The sequence below is a fragment of the Takifugu rubripes genome, unplaced genomic scaffold (genome assembly GCF_901000725.2).
Source record: "Takifugu rubripes unplaced genomic scaffold, fTakRub1.2, whole genome shotgun sequence".
In the NCBI taxonomy this organism is placed as follows: Eukaryota; Metazoa; Chordata; class Actinopteri; order Tetraodontiformes; family Tetraodontidae; genus Takifugu; species Takifugu rubripes.
The window spans coordinates 659619-665294 of NW_021821634.1; the positions used below are offsets into that span (position 1 = coordinate 659619).

Genomic DNA, 5676 nt, shown 5'->3' on the forward strand with positions numbered 1-5676 from the left:
GCTTAGGGGGTTAGGGTTAGAGAGCTAGGGGTTAGAGTGTTAGGGTTAGAGAGCTAGGGGTTAAAGGGTTAGGGTTAGAGAGCTAGGGCTTAGAGGGTTAGGGTTAGAGAGCTAGGGGTTAGAGGGTTAGGGTTAGAGAGCTAGGGCTTAGGGGGTTAGGGTTAGAGAGCTAGGGGTTAGAGGGTTAGGGTTAGAGAGCTAGGGGTTAGAGGGTTAGGGTTAGAGAGCTAGGGCTTAGAGGGTTAGGGTTAGAGAGCTAGGGGTTAAAGGGTTAGGGTTAGAGAGCTAGGGGTTAGAGGGTTAGGGTTAGAGAGCTAGGGGTTAAAGGGTTAGGGTTAGAGAGCTAGGGCTTAGAGGGTTAGGGTTAGAGAGCTAGGGGTTAGAGGGTTAGGGTTAGAGAGCTCGGGGTTAGAGGGTTAGGGTTAGAGAGCTAGGGGTTAGAGGGTTAGGGTTAGAGAGCTAGGGGTTAGAGGGTTAGGGTTAGAGAGCTAGGGGTTAGAGGGTTAGGGTTAGAGAGCTAGGGGTTAGAGGGTTAGGGTTAGAGAGCTCGGGGTTAGAGGGTTAGGGTTAGAGAGCTAGGGGTTAGAGGGTTAGGGTTAGGAGCTAGATTTAGGGGGTTAGGGAGCTAGGGGTTAGAGGGTTAGGGTTAGAGAGCTAGGGGTTAGAGGGTTAGGGTTAGAGAGCTCGGGGTTAGAGGGTTAGGGTTAGGAGCTAGAATTAGGGGGTTAGGGAGCTAGGGTTAGGTTAGGTTAGAGGCCTGGAAATATTTTATATCTATGAAATTCCTCGGAAAGATACAACGATGTGTGTGTGTGTGAGAGAGAGAGAGAGTGCGTGCGTGCGTGTGTGTGTGTGTGTGTGTGTGCGTGTGTGTGTGTGTGTGTGTGTGTGTGTGTGTGTGTGTGTGTGAGTGAGGGTATGCAGAGGTTAATTTAGCCCAGCAGTGAAGAGCCCTTGATAAGAGCAGTCTGATCCCTGTTTAATTACCTTCCGTCTGTATTTCATGGACACACACCAGGTCACAGGAGTCTCGATGTGCGTGTTGTGACATTCACCACACACACATAGTGACGCACATAGCGACGCACACACATTTAGCATCGATGAGCACTCATCTCTAAACGTATATTCCGCCTCAGCCCACACTCACAGAGGCTGCTTCATGATGCCAGATGATTGTACCGTCTGAACTGCAGCACCTGTGCTTCACCTGCTGATCGTTGGCAATCACCTTGCTAGTGCACCTGGGACACCTGTCCATCACCTGGGACACCTGTCCATCACCTGGGACACCTGTCCATCACCTGGGACACCTGTCCATCACCAGATGGTTGCGTAAGCTCCACCGTGGCCCCTCGTGTTTGGCAACAGTATTTTTTCCTGAGCATTCAGTCAGTTGTTTTTGTGGGTTCGTGTTAGCTTGTTTTTTAAAGATGTCTTCTTCAAGCAGAGTCTCAGCATTTCTGAGTCCAAGGTGTCCTGACCCTCAAGGGTCCGTTCTCACTGGCAAACTGCGGCGTTACCTATGCAGCACTCAAAACACAGTCATGACTGGTTGACCACGTGATCACAGTCCTCTGCACATAGTCAATAAGTCTGGATGTTTGCAGGGGTGGACTTTTCTTCAGATTGGACCTGAAATAAGGGACATTCAGTGGAATGTGTGCTTGGGGGTGGCAGGTTTGCTAGTGTAGGTCTGAGGCAGCGAGGGACGGGGACCCTCCTCCTGAGGGACAGATGGCTGATGGAGGACAGTATCAAACTGACTCGTCCCTTAGACTGAATGGTCAGAGACAGAAAGGACGTTGCTGTCCACTGAGGACCTCTCCGAGGGACAGTAATGCTGAGAGGGACCTCTAGAGAAAAATCTGCTCAACTTCGGATTGAGAGACGAAGAGTCACCTGACCTGGACCTGGACCTGGACCTGGAACAGGTTGCTTGGAAGAAAAGATCCGCTCACCCACGACGGAGCTGGAGTCTCTATAGTTCCATGACCTGCCTGGACACAACTACAGCAACACATGGACCTTCTAAGCACTTGATGTCCACGTGCACCTCTGTGTCCCTGGTGTGTAGTGACGTTCATGACGTGACGTGGAGGGGGGGGGGGAGAGAGAGAGAGAGGCCAAGGGAGAGAGAGCGCTCTGATGTTTAGGGTCTAACTTTAGTTTCGTAGGTCTGACAGTGGAATTCACCCAACAAGCTTCTGTCTTTCTCGCTCTTCCACGCTCACGCTCACGCACGCGCTCACGCACACAGTGCTCATGAGTGTGTTGCTGAAGGCGGGACTGAAATAACGTTCATTTAATTAGGCTTAATGAAACGGCTGAGTGCAGTAATCAGCGACACATCGGTGGGACCGCAACACACGGCACAATTAAATGAGTGCAAACAGGACAGGAATTAAAAAGCTAATAACATAATTACACACGCACGGCAGCGCGCCTCGACAATGCTAAGCAATGCTGTCTGAATGCTAATGGTCGTACCGTGAATTGAATTCTTCCTGTGTTTAGGACATTTGTGTGATTCATCCCTTTACCAAATATGTCCAGCAGCTTTTATGTGCAGGAATTTGTTAATGGGGGTCAAAGAACCTCCAGATCACCTGAGATTTGTGGTCGCACCTGAAAGCTCCTGAAACTTCCTTTGAGTCTTGCTGCTGGTAGGTGGGCGAGGGGTACGGCGCTAGACCCTATAGGCCTGTCGTGGTCCTTCGGCCTCTGACACTGGTGGTTCTGTGCGTGTTCTTCCTTCAGCTGCCTCAGCTTATGGCTTCTTGGCCAGCAGACTCTTCTTTTCCTCCCTCTCAAAAAGATGGAAACACACAGTCGTGTTTGTAGAGCTAAAATAGAGGCTGCGAGTGTGTATCCACCAATGACGGAGGGAGTCGAACCTTTGGTTAACTGAGGGTTAAAAGTGAATCGGTCCTTTTTTCCTGGTACCTTTAGAATTGTCTTTTTACTATTGACCTCTACTCCAAAAAGGTAAACAAAACACTGTTCCTACGGCAACGAGGGAGCAACGAGGCAGAATTAGGGAGTGTTAATTGAAGCCCTGTTTCACTTCACTCCACTCATTCTGAGGATCGTTCTTTTTCTTGAGCCTCTTCATCCTGATCGTTAATGTTTGGCAAAGCCATTGAAAAGCTTTCATACTGAAATGTAAAGCTTTCTCTTTCCTCCCATCTTTCCGTCATTACTCTCTTTTCTCCTCCTCCTGCCTCCTCCTCTCTGTCCTTGAGGTGAAAATAAAGAGGTAGGCAGCAGTAAAGAGAGACAGATATTGCTTTGACACTCGCTAACATCTTGTTTGTGCTGCACTCATTCACCGTGTGTGTGTGTGTGTGTGTGTGTGTGTGCGTGTGCGTGTGTGTGTGTGTGGATGAACAACCCAGCGAGCTGACTCAAGGCTAAAGCTGCTTACAAAACCAGTGAACTATTTGGCAGATTTTAATGAACATAAATGAACACGAGAAAAGAGGAAGGAAAAATGAACTTGTGGACTAACTGTTGCTAGGCGATATTAGCAAGGACGTCTGGAACTGCAAAGCTAAAAGACTCAAACCCCGTGTTCAAACCCAGGATGGGGATCCAATCAACTTGGGCCTCTTTAGAGTGTATTGATTAGCTTTAGCTTCCTGTTCTCCGCTGCTTCCCGACGCTCATATTTTCCAAACTAGCTGCAGCTACTGACGGGCAGCTGTGCAGACAACGTTGTTGTTGTTGTTGTTGTTGTTGTTGTTGTTCAGTGTTGTTCTGTTCTCAGACAAGCTGCATCTGAGGTCAGCGGATGCTGGAAGTCATTACACAACTGAACACACGGGGGCAAAATACGGAGATGTGAGGCTGCACCAGCACGGATTTACAGTGACTCTCACCTCTGTGTGTGTACATGTGTGTGTACAGGTGTGTGTACAGGTGTGTGCACAGGTGTAGGTGGAGGGATGATCCTCAGTAGGTGGACCGCTCCAAAACCTAAACTGTGGCAACAGAAGGTGGCAGGTGCCCACAGAATTCCCCCAGCAGCTCCAGAAGAGCTCATGTTCTGCCCCAGTGGGGGTGAGACACCTGAGGCCCCTGAGAGGCTGGTTCACCTGTGTCCTTCACCTCCCAGGAGTAGATGCTTTTCTCTATTTGCTACAGACGTCGAACATCCTCGTTTTACATGTGGCTGCAGACGCCATCAAAGAGAGATGTGACATCTCCCCCCTCTCCCCCCTCCCCCCCTCTCCCTCCTCCTCCCATCCCCCCCCTCTCTCCCTCTGTCCCTCTCCTCCCTCCCTCCCTTTCTCCTCCCTCCCTCCCTTTCTCCCCCCTCCCCCTCCCTCCTCCCTCCCTCCCTCCCTCTCTCCCTCTGTCCCTCCCCCTCCCCCTCTCTCCCTCCTCCTCCCCCCCTCCCCCGCCACAGCAGTGATTTATACACACCTCCTCCTGATCCTCCTCTACTTTCCTTTGTTTCACTTTTTCTCTTCAGGTTTCCGTCTGTTTGCCATCTTTCATCTGCTCCAGATCTCCAGATCCCCTCTGTCCCTCTGTCCCCGTCCCTCCTTGTCCCTCCCCCGCTGTCCATCCATCTCTCTCCCACCTCAGCCTTTCTCTGCTTCCTCCCAGTTGGTTATTAATGGTTTTAATTTACAGAGAGGAAGGACCTTGGTGCCCAGCGAGGCGTCCCCTCTGCCCCCAGTGTGTATTTGAGACACCCTGCTCATCCCAGAGTAACCAAGCAGCAATAACGCTCCGTCTTCTTTAACTGCACCACTCTTTCAAGGTATCCTGCGTCCCTCCATCTTCACCTGCGGCTACTTTACATTCTGCTGCTGCTTTTGTCGCATCTCTCTATTGAGAAAGCAGGTTTTTAGCTGTGGCTTTAGTGTGGCTTGAACCACCTGCCCTGGCTCTCACACCTTCCTGTGCAGACAGGCTCTTGGCAAGATCACATGATAACACGTCTGGTTGCGTTTTTTGTTGCCGGGCAACCTATCATAGTTTGTTTGTTTTACAGAAACATCAGTCAAAAAAATCCCTTTTCACACCTGGAAGCAGCCAGGCTAACGTGACATGAGTCGATATGTCATGCTAGGAAGGGTTAGCCTGTCTGCTTCCTCAGTCATGCCTCTTCGGAGCGGTGGAGGTGAGAATAGCCACAACCGATTTCTTGTTGGGGAAAGCGGTAAAACAAAATGAGCTGTCATGGTTACACAGATGAGTTTCAACTCTGCCTGTGATGTCACGTGGACCACGCACTGGACTCAACGGCACGGAGTAAAACTTAAATCTTATTCATCCCTTTCAGGGTCACGGGGGGGTGCACATATGGGCCAAGGTAGGGTCCACCCTTGGATGAGTGGCCGCTTCATCACAGGGCCGGTGTGAGCCCTCGTGGGTTTGGTACCTTGCTCAAGGGTACCTGGAAACCAACGTAACCATGTGGGAGAAATCCAGGGCCACAGCAGGTGATAACAGGGCTTCTTCTACATCCCACAGAACATCAGGACCAGGGTGATGAGCTATTTCCAAGACCTGGATATATCCTTCATGCTGCCAAACTGGAAGTGGGAATCACAATGATGTTGTTCTCAGATGGTCCATCTCCCTCTTCCTCTTCGTCATAGGTTTAGGGTTAGTCTAACGGTTAGACTCTAACCCAACGTGATCCTGAATGGAGGAAGGCAG

At 50.4% G+C, this 5676-nt stretch overlaps 1 protein-coding gene across 1 annotated transcript in view; it reads left to right on the forward strand.

Annotated features, from left to right (window-relative positions):
* n4bp1 (nedd4 binding protein 1) overlaps positions 1-5676 on the forward strand; it is a 21809-nt gene that overhangs the window by 10066 nt on the left and 6067 nt on the right. The window lies entirely within an intron of this gene.